We start from the raw sequence: 20971 nt of genomic DNA, 5'->3' as shown, positions 1-20971 counted from the left end.
TGTATCCCACAAACACCCCTGCGAGATAGACTAGGCTGAGAGAGATCACAGGTTTCAAGGCAAGAACCAGGATCTCACACCTCCTCGCCCTCTACTGTACTCTACCCACTAGGCTACTCTGTTCACAAAGGCCTTCCCAACCAGATCACAAGATGCTCAAAAGACTTGTGCCGGGGAGGGGGGGTTTGAGGCGTGGACACGAACCAGCCAGCTGCTCCTCGTTTCCAGAAATTATTCTTTTTTCATTGAGCGGCCACCTGTTTCTAACTCACTAGCCACCGGTTTCTTATTTCAAAGAGGAGCTCCTTGTTTAGTAGCCCACCCGCTGCGGTACTTCATTCGGCAGCTGCTCCCGCCTTATTTTGAGGAACACATCCTTATTTAGTAGCCACCGGCTCCTAATTTAGTAGCCACGCGCCCTGTCCCTTATTGAGTGGCCACCTGCCCAACCGTTTCAAACAAGGACCAGGGAGGGAGGTGGGCTACGATTATCTCTCCCAGCTGGCCCCCTGGCCAAAAGGACTTCCATCAGCAGGAGTGCCCCTGTTCTGGGGACTTCCACGGGGCTCAGTTGCAACATCTGGTGGGTGGAAAGGGGCCCGGCTTGTTCAAGCCAGCCAGCCCAAGGCAGTGGTGGTGAGTGAGGGTTTTCAGCTGGAAAGACCCACGTTTGAAGCTCTCCTCTCTATCCCAAAGATTCTACCTCCCCTCTTGGGATTCTTCCCTTGGTGGTGGGTTGGTCTAGATCACTGGTTCTTAACCTTGGGTTACTCAGGAGTTTTGGACTGCAGCTCCCAGAAGCCTTCATCACCAGCTGTCCTGACGTGGGTTTCTGGGAGTTGCAGTTCAAAAGCATCCGAGTAACAAAGGTTAAGAACCACTGGTCTAGATGACCCTTGAGGTTCCTCCCACCTCGACAATCCATCCGTTTTTCAAAACCCCAGAGCATCTTCAAAACCACAATGTTTCCTCTTGTTTTCGTGACTCCTGCGCAACCAGACAAAGTCAAAAGCATAGCTCTACTCCTTTGTAACCAAACCGTCCAGTTTTCTGGAGTTCCACATTCCGTCCAGAACCGAACTTGCAAGCCACTTGCTATATAGACAACACTTCACTTGTAATTGCTTACTATTTTGGCAACAACGAAAGCATAACTATGTGACGATGGTGAGGGAAGAGGGCCTTGGTCCCCAGGGCAGGCCTGGATGAAGTCCAGGGGGTGGCCAGGGCCTGGCCTGCCCCAAACAGAGCCCCTCTTTTCAAGCAGATCTGAAGGGGGCAGACAGGGGGTGTTTATCGCAAAAGGAGACCATGAATGAAAAAGGAGAGAAGGAGGACGAGCGGAGACCCCGTTCCCTGCCTCATCTCATTCTCTATGTGCAACCATCCTGTGAGGGAGGCCATAGGGGCAGGCAGCTCTTAGTCCAGCAACACCAAGGGTGCTGATCAGCCCAAACGGGGATATGAATACAGGCCTGCCTGTTCGACACTCATATGCAAACGCAGCTTTCTCCAACATGGAAACGGCTGGACAACAATTCCCATCACACACACCCCAGGCGGTACGGCCAGTTGACCTACAACAGCCGCTCACACGGCAGGAAGGCCCCAACGTGAGAAATGCTGTTCTGACGTATAGAAAGTTCCTGGTGGATAGTTCTGCCTTCAGACTGCGTATCACTTTTTATTAATGCATCTTCGGGTCACGTGGAAGCTGCCGGAGAAAGATTTTACATCCCATAAAGGCAGGAAAAAACTATAGTCAGAAATGTGGATGTAAAAAAAATCAGCCTACCCCGCAGGGTCATTGCACAAGGATTCCTGAGAAGACGCCTCTCACACCTTCTGAATGTGGAGAAGCGACTCCGTCCGTGTTCAGCAATAACGGGTTATCGGCCAGAATCCGCTTTGGCAATTTAGGTGCAAGAGAAACTCAGTTAAGTTATGGTGGCAAATTAGCACTAATTAACAAGGCACCGGTCGCATTCCTGGTCACGTGACGAAAGAATGAGTCCCCCCTCCTCAGTCCAGCCCAACCTCTTCTTGGCAGGCTGTTGCCGTCCATCATGGTGTCTCTGCAAAATTTCCTCATGGCAATCAAACTGAAAGCCTTGCTTGCATTTTGGGGGGATGAAAGGGGGGGGTCCCAGATTGAACGGATAGGACTGGGGGTGGAGAGATGAAAAAAGGAAGCACCAGGTAGACAGGGCTGGAGGTCGGTGAGCGAAGGGTCTGTGTGGGGGGGGGGAGGGAAGAAACTCAGCCTGGTTGTGTAAGTGACTCACACCTGTCTACACAATGCTAGAGGTACTTAACAGCAGAGCTAGATTTAAGGGGGGGCACAAACAGCAATGCTTCAAGGACTTTAACTAGGTTTTTGAAGGGGTTTTTTTTGGAGGTTTTGGGGGATGATCTCCCCGCAATACCTTCTCCTTTGCTCCCCGTTTCCCCACCAGCCTCTCTGCTTCATCATCAGCTTTCCTGCCTTTATATAATCCGTCACAGACACCCAGAGCCCAAATGGGGGGGAGGCTTCCACAATTCATTCCCCTCCCTCCTCCCCTTCCCTAGACGTTTTTTGGGGAAAGCAAAGAACAAGCATTAAATGACGGTGGGGGAAGGGGAAGGAGATGGTGGGGTGCTGTGACTTTGCAATCCCCCCAACCCAGGATGCCAAGTCCACCTAACCCCACATCGCCAAGAAGAAAACAGAAGAGAAAAAACAGCCAGCGGTGCCAACCAGGAAGGCGAGCATCTTGAGCATTCTCCCCCCCAAAAGATCGAGCAGAGAATCAAACCCTAATCCCATCTCCACACACACACCCCACATACACAAACAAATAAATAGATAAATAAAAAAGGAAGGTCCCGGCAGGGAAGACCTACTGCTGTAGATCCAGGAGAGGCGAGGCAGACCCAGCTGGCTCAGGGGCTCCATCGGGAGAAGGGAAGAAGGAGGGAAAAGCCTTCAGATCTCCCAGCCGCCCAGCATTTCAAAACGAAGAGAGGATGGGGAAGGAAGGGGCTTTTGGAGAGGGGGCTGAGAGGGAGGGGGGGCCAGAAATCAGGAGGCCAATTTGGAGTCTGGATCCTCCAACGTCAGCCTGGCCGGGGCGGGGAGGGAGAGAAAGAGAGTAGGGCAAGGATGGGAGAAGCCCCCCACCCACCCACCCAAAAGGAGCCGGGCTGTGATGACAGGCGGGTGGCACCGGGAGAGAGGAGTACATGCCAGCCCTGCCCGGAGGGATGTCTGGGGCTGGCAGAGTCGGCGGGGGGGGGGAGCTTACTTCCAAAGCATGCTTGTCTGGGGGGGGGGATGAGAAGGCGAGGAGGAGCTGCCCACCAATGGCGAAGAAGACACCTTCTGTCCCGCCTCCTCTTCCGCCACCTCCTCCTCTTTTGCCTGACAGAAAGGGGATGATGATGATTATGCCACAGTGAAGAGGGGACCCCCCTCTTCCCCCCCATGGATGGCATGGGGGGAAGAGAGAAGATGAGTCTCCCGTGCCCTGCAACGGATCTCTGAGGACGAGCGGGGGTTGGGGGGCAAGGAAAGCCGCGATCACGCCCCGTGCAGGACGGCGGTAACGCTCCCCTCCTGCACCCCGAGAAGTCCCCATGCTCTCCTGGGCCTCAAAAAGTCCCCCCCCGAGCTCTCTGACTTTTGCTAGGCTCCCTCCTGAGGGCTAGAAGCATGGCTTGCCTGGAGCCCAGTGGGGAAGCCCCCCCTCTTTGCACGCGGAAGGGAGGACCCCACACACGGTGAACACGAGGTCATCTGTCACCTTCCTTGCTACAGAAGCCCCCACCCAGCCAACTTCATGGACCAGCCGCCTCCGGACAAGCCAAGGGCAAGGGATAATGGGAATTGGAGTCCCAAAGCCTGTCCGGAGCAAAAAAGGTTCTCCCTCCTCCTCCCTCCCCCCCAATGAACTTCTGGGGATTACAACAGCCGACGTGGCCTCTGTCACTGACGGATTCTGTGGGTTTTAGTTACCTAAAAATGTAACTTTTAAAAAACTCGCCATTTGCTCCCAAACTGTCAGTTACCAGCTGGTCCAGACAGGCTGTTCGCCCACTGAAGCCGAGATGATTTCCAACAGAGCTTGGAAAATTACTTTTTAAAAGTCATTAACTGCCTTTATAAAACACACACAAGGCCCCACAAATGCAGACGGTTATAATTACTTTGACAGCTGACAAAGTAACTCTGTCTCTTCTTGCTGATTCAAAACGTATTCTGTTATATTTAGTTAATTCTTCCCCTACGCCCATAAATGCAACAAGCCACTAGTGTGTAGTACAACATGGGATTTGAGAAACAAGGCTACACACTTCTTGTAACGGTGATGATGAATTAATTAAGAGTTACACCCGAAAACGGTGTCCTATCTTCAGCTGCAATCATCATGTAACTTGGTTACATCTGCTGCAAAAAGGAAGTAATTACAAGGGAGGTTTTTATTTCTGACATGTTATTTCCAAACCCTGCTCTGGAGTAAGGCCTGTGGAACTCAGCAAGACTTGACCACTGCATGGAAAAGTACACGGCTGGATAAATCCATATGGGACAAGCAAGGGGTGTCACCACAATTTTGTGGTCTTTTAAGAAGCTCCAAATCTCAGGATCTGACAAAATGCAAGGAGGCCCTTTCAGAACCCAGGAATAAATAGCTTATTCCGCTATAACACTTTATTTCTGATTTCAGCTCAGCGCCTATCATAAAGCCATTCACTGGTGATGGGCGGTAAGCTTTTTGCTTTGTTTGAATAGCTCCCGGCCCACAGTTTGGGTGCAGAATGGCCTGAGTTCAAATTCTGAATAACAGAGGGCGAGAGAAGTAAGGGGGGGGGGGAAATAAGCGAAACATCCATCCAGAACAGACAAGATAAAGAAGGAAATACAAATGATGGAAGTTCTTGGGAGGCGATTTCTGGTTTTCCATACAATAGCTCTCGGAGGAGAGACAGTCACATGTGGAACCACACCTTTAAAATCAAAGATTTGTTCCAAACATGAGGACTAGAATCTTTCTCTGCAAAATTCTAGAATACTGGTGTTGGACAAAGCCCTAGGTTTTACCTCTGATTAGAAAGGGACTGGGGAAGAGGGGATGGGGGAAGACCCTTCCCCACCTAAAACCCTGCAGTGACAGAGTTATCTTTGGGTTCATGAGGACTAGAACCTTATTTTGCCAAAAGCGATATAGCAGTGCTGCTGCTTGGTAGACCAAAAAGTTCCAGGTTCAAACTCTGGCCCCTCCAGATTCAAAAAAGGGCTTGATGGTCGGTCACAGACGGGCGGGGGGGGGGGACTCATTCTTTCGTCAAAATGTCGGAAGATGCTGCCGATCCGAGCCGTGAATAGAGGCAAAAGGTCTCTGTGCCGCAATACGAAGGGGTTCTTCCATCTCCTCATTGTTCTTCTCTTTCTTCTCTAGGCAGGCAGAAGCCAAGGCCACGAGGAAGGAGAACGTGGGGGGCACCCTCCCTCCCTCCCTCTTCCTTCTGCTCCCCCCCACCGCCCTTTCCTCGCTTTGTTTTAACGTTTAGCCAAAGGAAACACGGAGGACATCAACCCCAATATGTCAGCGAGCCAGCCAAGCGGAGAAGCGGCCCTCGCTGAGTGCTGCCGACTGGTCCGTCCCTGGGGTCATCGTGGCGGCACGGGAGGCGGCCACCCTTCCTCCCCCCCACCTAATCCTTTCGACTTCCCACCCACTCCTTTGCCCCCCTCGGCTGACATCGCAGGCAACACCACCCATCGACCAAACACCGCGAGGACGGAACGGTGCGGCGGGAGGAGAGCATGGCGCATACTCCAGGCTGCCAGCCGGATGAACAAGGGGGATCCGAGATCAAATCAAGCCTGAACTCTATTCTCGACGCTGAACCTGTCCTGCTTTGGGCACATCTTCAGAAGGCAGGAGGCTCTGGAAAAGAAGACCATCACGCTGGGAAAGGTGGAAGGAAGCAGGGAAAGAGGGAGACCCAATACGAGATGGATGGACTCTCTAAAGGAAGCCACAGGCTTACGTTTGCAAGAACCGGACACGACATTCTGGAGATGGCTCATCCAAGGGGTCTCTATAAATCGGAAGCAATGAGACAGCACATAATAGCAAACCAAACACATATTTCTGCCCCCCCCCCTTCAAGCCATCAGCAGTTCGAGTTCTAAGCGCGCAAGATGCCTGGGAGAAGACATACTTCATCAGCTACAACTCCCATAACCCCCCCCCCCGGCACAGCTGGCTGGGCATTCTTGGATTTCTATTTTTTTTAAAAAAAATAGACTTTCCACACTTTTGCTCCTTTCCCCCCAAATGAACCCTAAAGGATTGTTCACACAACTCAGGCTACCCTGATGCTAATCAACTCAATTTAATTATATAAAAAACCCAAACTGAACCCAAAGTTGTATTATTATTATGGTTATCATCGTGATCACGATCTTACACCCTACCCCTTCTCGTGAAGCAAGGCCTGGGAGTATCTAGGATTTAAATGGGTGGGTTTTTTCCCCTCGAAAACGTCTTCCCGTCGGCTTGCAACACAATTGTCCTCACTGGGTTTTCTACTCGTATTTCAAATCCGATTTGCAACTCTTTTAATCCGACAAATAAATTAAATCCTAACAGGAGGGGACGTGAGAAACAACTAGGCAAACAGATAAACAGATAGAGAGATTAATGAGTAAGCAAGCAAGCAAACCACCAAATCACCAAACTTCCCAGGTCATCTCGATACAAACCTATTGTGAAGAATCTCAAGACTACAGATTACAGTAAATGCAATACCAACCACGGTGTGTCTTGTGCGTGGCACCCTGCACCGTTACTATAAAAACCACCAAGAGGTTTGTAGCTTCTTCATTCGGCACATGCTATCCTGGACGGGAGCCCAGTTTTTTTCGGATCCACGGCTCCCTGCCTAAAATCCCAAATTCCAAGTATCTTGGATCTCAAACGGCAGAAACCAAAAACCCTGCACGATGAGAATTTAGGGAACCAGCAAGCGGACAAAAAGACACGCAGACCTGTCATGCCAGATGTTGTCAGAAAAGGGTGGAAGACTGGGGTGGGGGAATACACTAACCCCCAGCTGACTAATTTCATCCCCCCAGGGCCAAAAACTCAACCCCCCCACTTAGCTCTCTCTCCCCCACCCCAGTGTGCAGCCCCCTCCCCGTTCACTCCCTTGTTCTCCGGCCCCCGTGACTCACGAGGGAAGGGGGCGGTGAGTCACGAACAGAAGGTGGGAAACTGAGGATGAGCGGAGGAGAGAACACACCAAAATTAGCCCCGGGATTACGTGCCAGTGAAAAGAACAAGTGGCCTCGCTTGGATCAGCAAACGAAGCCTCGCTGATCCTTGCTTAGCGCAAACCAGGGACAGCCGCCCAAACCGCCCAGCGGCGAGGACGGAGCAAGGTGCCCACGCGGGTGATGGGTCTGGCAACCCCACTGGTGCGTCGTGGCACGGAAGGGGGGGGGAACCTGGGCAGGGAAAGCCACACACATCACCTTGAAAGAACACCAGGCTGCAGTGAAGGGAGTGCTTTGCCTGTATACAGGAGGTCCTGGGTTCGAATTTGTAACACCTCTCTCTCTGGACAGAACTGGAGGAAGACACACACCTTCCACACATTGAGATGGGGGGATTTTTTTTAATGGCCCACCGTGCTTTAGAAAGCTTCAGGTCCACAGCCAGCCATTCTGAGGCACCTTGACTTGTTTTATATGCAGTGAGAGCTTTTTATTTTGAAACCCAGAAATAGATTTTAGGACAAGCCACTGTCCTGCTCGTTTCAAGTGTGTGACACCCAGGCCAGCCATGATCTCAGGGATGCTGGGGACGGTGCAGCAAAAATCCCTCTGTGCATGCTCAGAGGCTGGCCGGCCTGCTTTCACAACCCCGTCCCTTCCTGCATTGGTTGTAAGAAAAGCAAAGGAAGATTTTTTTTCAAGCGGGGAAGAACATCCCGGGCTGAAGACACACAGCTGATGGAGAAGAAAAACAAGAGCCATCATCAAGAAAAGCTCCTTTCCTCTCCCCCGTTTTGTGCCAGGCCTTCTCAAAACCCTCAGCATTTGTGGAGAGAATGAAAGGGACACACACAGAGAGAGAAACACCTTGCAAATTTTAGGATCCCTCTGAGTGCCCCATCCCAGCACCCGTTTTTTGGAGAGCCCTCCAGCACCACCTTGCGATCAAAAGGGATCCACGCCATCCTTTGGGCAGGCAGGAGGTGGAGATGACCGAGACTACTCTACCCTTTGAATTTCTGCCTGCTCCCCAAAGGCGGAGCGGCTTCCTTTGTGCAAATCTGCCCTTCAGAAGTACGGTCCAGAAAAGTCCAGCTTGGGTTCCTGAGAGTGCTAAAGTGGTCTCTTTTTGTGTGGTCCGGCCCTCCTGCCCGTAAGGGGCCAACAGTTGCCTCCAACACTTGGGCCCAGGGGATACCCCGCCAGCCTGACTCCTTGACGGTCCCCTCCAGGAGAATCCAAACGCCTCTCTCCGGTGCAAGGGAAAGGGCTCGCTTCTTCCAGAGAAGTGACTTCCAGAGATCCTTGGGGTGGGTCTGAAATACCCGGGGGGGGGGAAACATCTCCTATCAGCCCCTGCCCAGTGGAGAGTCAAACTCCCAACGTCTGACTAACTTGCTATGAATGAAAGAATAGCTCCTTGGGGTTTTGGGATGGGCACAGAGGGTGTGCAATGAGATGAAGCTGAATGGACCTCGAAACAGAAGTAGGGACTTCTTTTCAGCGGCAGTCTCCCGGTGCGGTCAATGTTTTCCCCGCGTTCTCCATATAGCTTTGCAACAGGATACGTGCCAAGATGTTCTGGCTATATACATTCTGACCGAGCCAGCGTCGAGTATAATTGTTTGAATATTACATTTGGAAGAGGAGGATACGGGTTGAGATCCCTGCACGGTCAAAAAGCTTGGTAAGTATCCCATAATATGGATGCTGGTTTTCGGTATCCATTTTTATTGATAGCAAAAGAACTTCCGACAAAACTATGTGAACTCCAGTGGGACCACATGCACACAAACACACACACACAAGCATACAGTCATTTACTTTTGAAAGCCACCAACGGCCCTTTTCAAAAGGAAGGCCAACTAGCAATATTTAAAATAACTTAAAAAAAAAATAAAGATATGTCTCTACTATGATTTTGGTTACAAACATTTCCTGGACTCCCCTTTCAGAGACCACCCAACCGGGGTCTCTCACAACCTGGCCTGACCCAGGAATCCATTGCAAGAGTCCAAAGAATTTTGAGAAACGAGGGTTCTAAAGCAGAGACAAGGACTTTTCTGTCAACTTGTGTCCTTGTTTCCAACTTGGGACCAGTCAGGAAAACAAGGCAGGCCCTGCCATTTTTGGGTGCACGAGCAACATCTTTGTGGTGCAATTCATCACCTTAATAAACTTCTGGTCTTTCTTTCTTTCTTTCTTTCTTTATTAGTGCAGGGGCAACAGGCCCTGCCATTTTTGGGTGTAGGGCAACATCTTTGTGATGCAATTCATCACCTTTATATACTTCTGGTCTTTATTTATTTATTTATTTATGCCATTTTTGGAGTGCAGGGGCAACAGGCCCTGCCATTTTTGGGGTGTAGGGGCAACAGGACCCTGACCCCTCTTTGTGAGGTCATGTTGTGATGCAGCTCATCACCCTAATAAAACCTCTGGTCCAGGACAGCAGCCACCCATCTGGTGAGTGACAGGCGCTCAGTCAGCTGTCTTGATCCAGTGATGGCGAAGACCCGGCGCAAGGTCCCGGTTCCTCCCGGGAACATCTTGGTAGCCGCAGTCAGCTATCTCATCGTTTTTCTTCTTATCACTTTGATGACATTATGTGTGCAGTTTGTTCTCGTTTGGGAACTCCTGCAGAGTTTTACTTTCTTTTGGAACACCTTGGAATCCATGATGATCTTGGTTACAACCATCTATTTGGTGGGTCACCTGCTCTCTGGCATCGGTGGTGATCCAAGGATGGAGCAGACCCAGCGCAGGCTTCTGGTTACTCTCCTTGCAACCTTCATCAGATACCTCATCTTAACTCTCCTCGTCTTGTTCATAACATTCTGTTACCAGATTGTTTTCCTCTTGAAGATCCTCCAGAGCTTCACTTTTATTCCAAACCTCTGCGACTCAATCAAGAGATGCTCCAGGCGCCTCTTTGCGGTCCGTCAAACGCCACCCCAGCTTTCCAGCGCCCAGGTGAAGGTAGGCTGTGGCTTTACTGTTATGGGTTTGCTTTCCATAAGTAAGCAAAATGCATAGAGATAGGAAGCGGATCTGGTGTCCGTTCTTGAGAAAAAGAGAATGGGAAAAAGGCAGGTTGCTTACCTGTAACCATGGTTCTTCGAGGGGACCTCTCTGAATGCACACGTAAGGGTTTACGCTGCGCCTGCGCTGACGTTCCCGGAGTATTCTAGAGCTAAAAGTAACAATTTTATAGGATGATCCCCCCATGAGGCACCCATGCTCCTCCCACCCAAGATTCCCCTGGTGAGTGTCTTACATCAATATGGTGGAGATGATGGTAATCTGAAGAATGATGGTACGATGAAGCCTAGATAAACATGAAAACTAGTCGAATAGGTTAGGAACGAGACATTAAAGTAGGAAGTTACTTTATCAGGAAAATTGAGTAACAGGTGGATCGGATCACAATCCGGCTATTTCGCGTGTTATGACAGCCCCTAGGAAGGCTGTTTGAAGTAAGTAATTTTGCATTTGAAGAGAAAATGGGCTCGAATGGCGGGCACTTGAGTGAATTTAGACTTATCCATCGACCATAGAGGAACAAAGCGTTGACATGGAGGACGGGTGGCACTGAGTCCTCTGAGAAGATGTGGGACCATAGAGTGAGACAAAAGTTATACTGGACCAGAATCATCTGGTTAATGGGCAACAGTAGCAGATATATAACATTTTAAAGTATAAATAGAAAGGCATTTTTTATTATTTATTTATTTATTTATTTATTTATTCATTCATTCATTCATTCATTCCATTTTTGAGGTACAGGGGCAACAGGCCCTGCCATTACTAGGTGTACGGGCAACATATTTGTGATGCACTTCATCATCTTAATAAACTTCTAGTCTTTATTTATTTATTTATGCCATTTTTGGGGTGCAGGAGCAACAGGCCCTGCCATTTTTGGGTGTAGGGGTAACATCTTTGTGATGCAATTCATCACCTTAATAAACTTCTGGCCTTTATTTATTTATTTATGCCATTTTTGGGGTGCAGGGGCAACAGGCCCTGCCATTTTTGGGTGTAGGGGTAACATCTTTGTGATGCAATTCATCACTTTAATAAACCTCTGGCCTTTATTTATTGATTTATGCCTTCTTTGGGGTGCAGGGGCAACAGGCCCTGCCATTACTGGGTGTAGGAGTAACATCTTTGTGAGGTAATACATCACCTTAATAAACTTCTGGTCTTGATTGATTGATTGATTGATTGATTGATTGATTGATTGATTGATTGATTGATTGATTGATTGATTGATTGATTGATTGATGCCTGTTGCAGGGGCAACAGGCCCTGCCATTTTGGGTGTAGGGGTAACATCTTTGTTATGCAGTTCATCACCTTAATAAACTTCTGGCCTTTATTTATTGATTGATTTATGCCTTTTTTTTTTGGGTGCAGGGGCAACAGGCCCTGCAATTTTTTTGTGTAGGGGTAACATCTTTGTGATGCAATTCATCGCCTTAATAAACTTCTGACCTTTATTTATTGATTGATTTATGCCTTTTGTTGGGTGCAGGGGCAACAGGCCCTGCAATTTTTGGGTGTAGGGTTAACATCTTTGTGATGCAATTCATCACCTTAATAAACTTCTGGCCTTTATTTATTGATTGATTTATGCCTTTTTTCGGGTGCAGGGGCAAAAGCCCTGCAATTTGTGGGTGTAGGGGTAACATCTTTGTGATGCAATTCATCACCTTAATAAACTTCTGGCCTTAATTTATTGAAGAAGACCTAGATGAAGTATTGAGAATCATAGAAGATTATGGACAAGTGGCAGGTCTCAAAAATGATTACCAAAAAACAAAAGTTATGATTAAAAACATAAAGAAAGAAGAAGGAAATCTGGTGAAGGAAAATAATTTTGAAGAAGTACAGTGGGGTCTTGACTTGAGAACTTAATCCGTATTGGAAGGCGGTTCTCAAGTCAAAAAGTTCTCAAGTCAAATCTGCATTTCCCATAGGAATGCATTGAAAACCATTTGATCCGTATCTGCTCTTTTCTGTCCATAGAAACTAATGGGAAGCTGCTATTCCGCCTTCGACCACTAGAGGGGGATATTTTGTTTCTTTTTTTCTTAGGTCAAGAAAGGTTCAGGGAAGGCAGGGAAAATACAGTCCAGGCAGTACCAGGCAGTCTGAAGACTGTCTCCCAATCCACTCTCTAAACGCTGGGAGGAGTGAGGAAGCAGACAGGCACCCTTTTCACTAGCCAACAGTTAACTGAAAGTTCACATTTTGCACTTTCCCTGCCTCCCACGTGTTTTTTTTTCAGTTCTTAACTCAAATCTAAATATGTAAGTCAAGTCAATATTTTCCTATGAGAGCGGTTCTTAAGTCAAAATGTTCTTAACTCAAGCCGTTCTTAAGTCAAGACCCCACTGTACAAAAAATCATTTAGGATGATTTAGGAGTCATCATCACCAAAAAAACCCAGCAACTTAATGAAAGAGAACTATCTTAGAATACAGAAGGAAACTCAGAAAAAACTGGAAGAAAGAAAGAAGCTACAACTGTCATTGATGGGAAGAATTGCAACGATAAAAATGATTATTTTGCCTAAACTTTTATTCCTCTTTCAAAATCTACCAATATTACTAAATTTCAAATATTTCAAAGAATTGGAACACCTGACAACAAAATTTGTATGGAAGACTAAGAAACCAAGAATAAAACTTAAGCTATTACAGGATCCGAAAGAAAGGGGAGGGGTGCACGACTACCGAACTTGCTGCACCTATCTGGGTAAGATGTAGCTTACTCAGGAAGAAAATCATTAAGGTGCCCGAGAGTCAAAAAGAGGAGGCCGAAAAAGGCGGGAAAGGAGAAAGAAGTAAATGGTTCACGTGTGTGTGTGTGTGTGTGTGTGTGTGTGTGGTGGGGGCAAGCCAAACGGCTGGCAAAGGAAAACGAAAACAACTCACGGGGGATCGTAGATTAGATAATTGAGAAGGGAAAGTATCCGATTTAGAGGGAGGTGATCAATAAGTTAAGGGAAAACTGTGTAGAAATAGCTCTAGTTCTCTGTAGAACTTTAGAGCATGGCGGAAAAAAGGAACTGAGGGGAATCTTGGGTGGGAAGAGCATGGGCGCCTCATGGGGGAATCATCTCATAAAATTATTACTTTTAGCTCTAGAATGCTCCAAGAACGTCAGCGCAGGCGCAGACTAAACCCTTATGTGTGCATTCACAGAGGCCACGAAGCAGAACTAGTTATTCTTTACTCTCATTCATGCTGGACCTTTCTCTTCATTTTCTCTTTCTGGCAGGTGTATGAGCAAAGACCAGCAAAGGGGCAAGGGCCTGAGAGAACAAGGACTGGGGAAAAAGAACAGAGGGCATGTCTCTCCATTCCCATCCAGGTCTGGCGTCTCCCATTCCTGAACCTCCCCAGAAAAGAAGAACTTGAAGCTCACGTGAGGAGAAGAACAGCCCAGCACAGGCGGGGGCTTCCGAGACGGGTTTCTCAACCCTTGGGGGGCCTTCTGCCTCTTGGAGCAACTTGCAAAGAAGATCTGGAACACAGAATAAGGCTTCAGGGGTCCCCGCAGGTCCTGACTGCTCAGGATGAAAAAGAGAAGTGGGAAAATGAAGAGGAGGCAGAGGCCTCCCCCATGGAGATCAACGGCGGGACCTCCCCCATGGACACCAATGGCAAGGCCTCCCCCATGGAGATCAATGGCAAGGCCTCCCCCATGGAGATCGATGGCGAGGCCTCCCCCATGGATATCGACAACAGGTACTCCCCCATGGAGATTGACGGCGAGGCCTCCCACATGGAGATCGACGGCGAGGCCTCCCCCATGGAAATCGATGGCGAGGCCTCCCCCATGGAAATCGACAGCGGGTACTCCCCCATGGAGACCGACAGCATGTACTCCCCCATGGAGATCGATGAGAACTCCCCCATGGAGATCGACAGTGGGGACTCCCCCATGGAGATCGATCAGGAGTACTCCCCCATGGAGATCGACGAGGAGTACTCCCCCATGGAGATTGATGGTGAGGCCTCCCCCATGGAGATCGATGGCGAGGCCTCCCCCATGGAGATCGAAGGTGAGGCCTCCCCCATGGAAATCGACAGCGGGTACTCCCCCATGGAGACCGACAGCATGTACTCCCCCATGGTGATCGACGAGGAGAACTCCCCCATGGAGATCGACAGTGGGTACTCCCCCATGGAGATCGATCAGGAGTACTCCCCCATGGAGATCGACGAAGAGTACTCCACCATGGAGATTGATGGTGAGGCCTCCCCCATGGAGATCGATGGTGAGGCCTCCCCCATGGAGATCGACAGCGGGTACTCCCCCATGGAGATTGATGGCGAGGCCTCCCCCATGGAGACCGACAGCGGGTACTGCCCCATGGACACTGACGAGGAGTACTCCCCCATGGAGATTGCTGGCGAGGCCTCACCCATGGAGATCGATAGCGAGGCCTCCCCCATGGAGATTGATGGCGAGGCCTCCCCCATGGAGATCAACGGGGGGACCTCCCCCATGGAGATTGACGGCGAGGCCTCCCCCATGGAGATCGACGGCGAGGCCTCCCCCATGGAGATCGATGGCGAGGCCTCCCCCATGGAGATCAACGGCGGGACCTCCCCCATGGAGATTGACGGCGAGGCCTCCCCCATGGGGACCGATGGCGGGGCCTCCCGCATGGAGATCAACGGCGGGACCTCCCCCATGGAGACCGACAGCGGGGCCTCCCCCAAATGTACCTGCAGCATCTGTATGTGTGCCCGAAAATCATCACGGCGGCATACCAAGAGGCGCTCTTGTAGCGCATTCAGTTCATGTTGGAGAGGATCCCTGTGTGCACACCGGGTGAGGTTCCCTTCCCAGGGTGAAAATATTAGCCAGAAGATTGGGCCAAATCCATATCGTCTTATTATCAGGAGTATTATCATGATCAATAGTATTATCAGACAAGAGGGCCTTCTTCAATGACCAATGCAAAGATATCGAGGAAAATAATAGAAAGGGAAATACCAGAGATCTGTTCAAGAAAACTGCAGATATTAAAGGAACATTTTCTTCAAAGATGGATATTATAAACGACAAAAATGGGAGGGACCTTACAGTAGCAGAAGACATCAAGAAGAGGCGGCAAGAATACGCAGAGGAATTCTATCAGAAAGATCTGGATGTCTCGGACAACCCAGATAGTGTGGTTGCTGACCTTGAGCCGGACATCCGGGAGAGTGAAGTCAAGTGGGCCTTAGAAAGGGTGGCTAACAACAAGTCCAGTGGAGGTGATGGCATTCCAGTGGAACTGTTTAAAATTTTAAAAGATGACGCTGTTAAGGTGTTACGTTCAATATGCCAGCAAGTATGGAAAACTCAGCAGTGACCAGAGGATTGGAAAAGATCAGTCTACATCCCAATCCCGAAGAAGGGCAGTGCCAAAGAATGCTCCAACTATCGCATAATTGCACTCTTTTCACACGCTAGCAAGGTTGTGCACAAAATCCTCCAAAGCAGGCTTCAGCAGTATGTGGACTGAGAACCCCCAGAAGTACAAACTGGATTTCGAAGGGGCAGAGGAACTAGAGACCAAATTTCTAACATGCGCAGCATTATGGAGAAAGCCAGAAAAAAGTTCCAGAAAAACATCTACTTCTGCTTCATTGATTAGCAAAAGCCTTTGACTTTGTGGAACCAAAGCAAACTATGGCAAGTTCTCAAAGAAATGGGAGTGCCTGACCACTTTATCCATCTCTTGAGAAATCTATCCATGGGACAGGAAGCAACTGGATACGGAACAACTGATTGGTTCAAAATTGGGAAAGGAGTACGACAAGGCTGTATGTTGTCACCCTGCTCCTTTAACTTATATTCAGAATACATCATGCGAAAGGCCGGACTGGACGATATCCCAAGCCAGAATTAAGACTGCCGGAAGAAATATCAACAACCTCCGATAAGCAGATGATACCAGTCTGATGGCAGAAAGCGAGGAGGAATTAAATGAGGTGAAAGAGGAGAGTGCAAAAAACGGTCTGAAGCTCAACATAAAAAAAAAACTAAGATCATGGCCACTGGTCCCATCACCTCCTGGCAAATAGAAGGGGAAGATATGGAGGAAGTGACAGATTTTACTTTCTTGGGCTCCATGATCACTGCAGATGGAGACAGCAGCCACGTAATTAAAAGACGCCTGCTAGGGGCGTCTTTTAATTTTGTTAAAAGACGACAAACCTCGACAGCATCTTAAAAAGCAGATACATCACGTTGCCGACAAAGGTCCACATACTCAAAGCTATCGTTTTCCCAGTAGTGATGTATGGAAGTGAGAGCTGGACCATAAAGAAGGCTGACCATCAAAGAATTGATGCTTTTGAATTGTGGTGCTGGAGGAGACTCTTGAGAGCCCCCTGGACTGGAAGGAGAACAAACGTATCAATTCTGAAGGAAATCAACCCTGAGTGCTCACTGGAAGGACAGATCCTGAAGCTGAGGCTCCAATATTTTCTCAACATCAGGGTCTTTTCCAGGGTGTCTTCTCTTCTCATGAGATGGCCAAAGTACTGGAGCCTTAGCTTCAGCATCTGTCTTTCCAGTGAGCACTCAGGGTTGATTTCCTTCCAGGGGACTCTCAAGAGTCTCCTCCAGCATCATATGTCAAAAGCATCAATTCTTCAGTGGTCAGCTTTCTTTATGGGCCAGCTCTCAATTCCATGCATCACTACAGGAAAAACCATAGCTTTGACTATGCGGACTTTTGTCGGCAAGGTGATGTCTCTGCTTTTTAAGATGCTGTCAAGGTTTGTCATTGCTTTCCTCCCAAGAAGCAGGCGTCTTTTAATTTTGTCACCATCTGCAGTGATCATGGAGCCCAAAAAAGTACAGTGGTAGTTCAACCTACGAACGTCCCTACTTACGGATATATTGACCTACAGACAGCTCCGGGTGCAAGTAGATGTACATTTTTCCAGCTGGAGCAGTCCGTAGGTCAAAATGTCTGTAAGTAGGGACATTCGTAGGTCGAGGGCAGGAAATTCAAACCATTGGTGGCGAAGAGGCTGCTTCTTAGTAGCTCTTTTGCCCCAACGGTTAGGAAAAGGGAGGCTCAGCCTCCCTGGCTTCCACCGCTGCTGCCGCCATCGCCGGGAGGCGAGCCACTGGACCATCCCGTCTGAGCTCAGCTTCCTGGGGGTCCCCCACTGCCGCAATCGCCGCAGCAAGAGACCCCCAGGAGGCTTCGGACCAGCACGTTGCTGCTTTTTTTTCTTTTAAAAAAGTTGTTCTGGGTGAATTTTGGCGGGTAGGTTTGGGCTGGGGTGTATGTTTCTGTGTTGTTTTGTTTTTTGATGATTTTTTTTTTTGCAGTACTAGCGTGGGATGTTTATTTTTGGATTTGTTTTGGCTTTTTGCAGGCCATGGGGCCTGCAGTGTTTTATTTTTATTTTGGGGAGGGGGTATTTTTTTTCTTTGGCCAGAATGGATTAATCGGTTTTCAATGCATTCCTAAGGGAAATGGTGCTTCGACTTGTGAAAATTTTGACTTACGGCCACCATTCCAATATGGGTTAATTTCGTAAGTCAAGGTACTACTGTAAAATCTCTCACTGCCTCCATATCTTCCCCTTCTATTTGTCAGGAGGTGATGGGGCCAGTGGCCATGATCTTGGTTTTTTTTTTTATGTTGAGCTTCAGACTGTTTTTTGCACTCTCCTCTTTCACCCTCATTTAATTCCTCCACACTTTCTGCCATCAGACTGGTATCATCTGCATATTGGAGGTTGTTGATATTTCTTCCGGCAGTCTTAATTCCGGCTTGGGATTTCTCCAGTTCGGCCTTTCGCATGATGTATTCTGCGTATAAGTTAAAGGAGCAGGGTGACAACATACAGCCTTGTCGTACTCCTTTCCCAGTTTTGAACCAATCAGTTGTTCCGTATCCAGTTCTAACTGTTGCTTCCTGTCCCATGTATAGATTTCTCAAGAGATGGATAAAGTGGTCAGGCACTCCCATTTCTTTAAGAACTTGCCATAGTTTGCTGTGGTCCACACAATCAAAGGCTTTTGCTTAGTCAATGAAGCAGAAGTAGATGTTTTTCTGGAACTTTTTTCTGGCTTTCTCCATAATCCAGCGCATGTTAGCAATTTGGTCTCTAACTCCTCTGTCCCTTAAAAATCCAGCTTGCACTTCTGGGAGTTCTCGGTCCACTTACTGTTGAAGCCTACCTTGTCGGATTTTGAGTATAACCTTGCTAGCGTGTGAAATGAGTGCAACGTACAGTAGTTGGAGCACTTGACCACTTGACTTCACTCTCCAGGATGTCTGGCTCAAGGTCAGCAACTACACTGTCTGGGTTGTCCGAGACATCCAGATCTTTCTGATAGAATTCCTCTGCGTATTCTTGCCGCCTCTTCTTGATGTCTTCTGCTTCTGTAAGGTCCCTCCCACTTTTGTCGTTTATTATAGGGAGAAGACGATGTGCAGGTTTTCATCTTCTGCCTTCTGCTAGCATCCTCCATTGGCACCAGGAACACAAAGAGCCCAAGCTCACGGAGCAGCCTCGAGTCTCTGCACTGCTTTCCCATCATCGCTATTTGCCAAATTTCAGTTATTATTATTATTATCATCATCATTAGCATCATTATTATCATTATTATCATTATCACCACTATTATTATTACTTGATTACTTTCCCACAGTAATCATACGTTAACTACTGATGTATTTCAATAAAAATCTTTCTTGTGATCTATGTTTATGAAGATGCAGATCTGTGTGGCTTTGGGGGGGGGTCTCTTTTCAGGAGCATGTAGAGCGTGCAAACATCAGAGTCCTCTGGAGTCCAGAGGTTCAGAACCTGCAGGTCTCAAGTCAAGGCTCCTTGGCTGTGGCCATCCTTGCAACACCCCTGTTTTCCATCGAGGTGGGTCAGGCTGAAGGAGACCCCGGGTCTTGCTCGGACTCTTCAGACGCACCCCGGGGGGTGAGAGAAAGGCCGGGAGTCTCCACATCGGACTGATTTCCACTGATTCCAGAAATGGACTTGATGTTTTAAATTAAGCACCAAATAAGGCATCAACACAATAAAAATAAAACCATATTTTAAAAAGGAATAAAAAACAAAGGGAACTCACAGGGAAATAATCATCTTCATGAAAGGAACGAGAAGACAAAATGTTTCTTCATCATAGGAAATCTGTGGCCTAGTTAAAAATATATATATTTCTTCGATTTCCATCTGTCCTGACCCCCAGAACTGGCATGGAAACCAAAGGAGTTTTTTTGGGGGGGGGCTCAGGAGGAACCTGCTGGAGGTAACTCCGCCCATTCCATTGTCCTTCCCCCCCCCCCCCCGGAGCTGTCCAGACCAGAGGGGGGGGGAGACGGGGCGTGCCCTGGGTCAGCCCAGGGATCAGGGCTGGAGGGGGTCGCCCTCGCCTTGGAAACCTCAGGGCGCAGCCTGGATCCATCCCTGAGCAGGAGAGAGGTTTCCAGCAAGCCCCCCCCATGGCGGCGCCTCCTCCCACCCCCATGGGGAGTCTGTCCATCTCATGCCCACCTTTCTGTTTTCCTGAGCTTTAGTACAACCCCACTGACTGGGGGTTGTACTAAATCTCCACTAAATATTCCATTTTTCCTTTGAAAAAACAACAACTGCTCCTTTTCTTTCAGGAAATAAGAGGGAACGTTTTAATTTATCTAGGAAGATAAATCTGTGGCCCTTCAGATCTTGTGGGACTAAAACCTCCATCAGCCAAATTAAAGGGAGGATGATGGATGAGAGGAACAACACCTCAAAAGCTATACTTCTCCTCCCTCTTCAGGAAAAAAAAATCACTTTTTTAAAAAAAAAGAGAGAGCGAGTGGGAAGAGAAAGGAGTATAAGCCCCTCCTCCAAAATAAAAACAAGTCATTGAAAACAGGCTTTTAAAAGCATGCAAGTCTCTCCAGATACTTTAATGATCATCTTGTATAGAATGAATATGCCGTAAAATCAGGAGGCGAGGCTGCTAGGGGATTATGGGATCTGTATTTCTCTCCCACCCACCCCCAATCAGCTTAAGATGCTTAGAGACCTGCTGCTTTGATTCGATTTTTATGAAGTCAAGTTTCCCCAACTTTTTCCTTTGGCAGTGGGGGGGGGAGGAAGGTGTGATTTAAGAATGTACCCCAAAACAACCCACCTCTATCTTCCTGCATCAACGGCTGTGAACAACCCCGTTTCCTGCTTCAGAGAGAGGACAGCCAGAAGCTGCTCAGAAGCCAGAGACAGAGGCTATGGCAAAGAAGTGGTTCTCTCTCTCTCTCTCTCTCTCTCTCTCTCTCTCTCTCTCTCTCTCTCGCTCGCTCTCTCTCTCTCTCAATCTCTCCCCCCCCACCAATGGTTTACTCCCCAGGATCCTGGCCCTGCTCCACCTTTCTCAAGTCCGGGTTCTGCTTTAATTTTCCCCTACACTCAAACGGCAAGCTAACTGAAACACAGGCTGGCTTGGAAGGGAGCAAGCAAGCTCAGGAAATGGTCAGGGTGGCTTTTCTCCACAAGATAAAATCTACAACGCGCGACCAGGCACATCACTTCCTTTCCTGAACGGAGAGACAAAATTGCTACCCACGCTCTGCTGCCACCTCTCCGGTCGTCTTGGAACTGACCGCAAGGAAGCCTCTTCCGACCAAAATCCACACCGTTTTTGCTAAGACACAGGCTTGCGGGTCAC

The 20971-nt window shown here is 48.5% G+C and overlaps 1 protein-coding gene and 1 long non-coding RNA gene across 6 annotated transcripts in view; both read right to left on the bottom strand.

The window, feature by feature from the left end:
- LOC140707408 (active breakpoint cluster region-related protein-like) overlaps positions 1 to 20971 on the bottom strand; it is a 122649-nt gene that overhangs the window by 30104 nt on the left and 71574 nt on the right. The window lies entirely within an intron of this gene.
- LOC144589524 (uncharacterized) lies at positions 11584 to 14032 on the bottom strand. Its single transcript, XR_013545684.1, has 2 exons — positions 11866 to 14032; positions 11584 to 11747 (listed from the first exon to the last, which is right to left on the bottom strand). It is a non-coding gene; the product is annotated as an uncharacterized LOC144589524 (long non-coding RNA).

Source organism: Pogona vitticeps, chromosome 5, assembly GCF_051106095.1.
Source record: "Pogona vitticeps strain Pit_001003342236 chromosome 5, PviZW2.1, whole genome shotgun sequence".
NCBI lineage: Eukaryota > Metazoa > Chordata > Lepidosauria > Squamata > Agamidae > Pogona > Pogona vitticeps.
The sequence above is the reverse complement of the archived record's forward strand: the minus strand, read 5'-3'. Positions and strand labels throughout refer to the sequence as shown.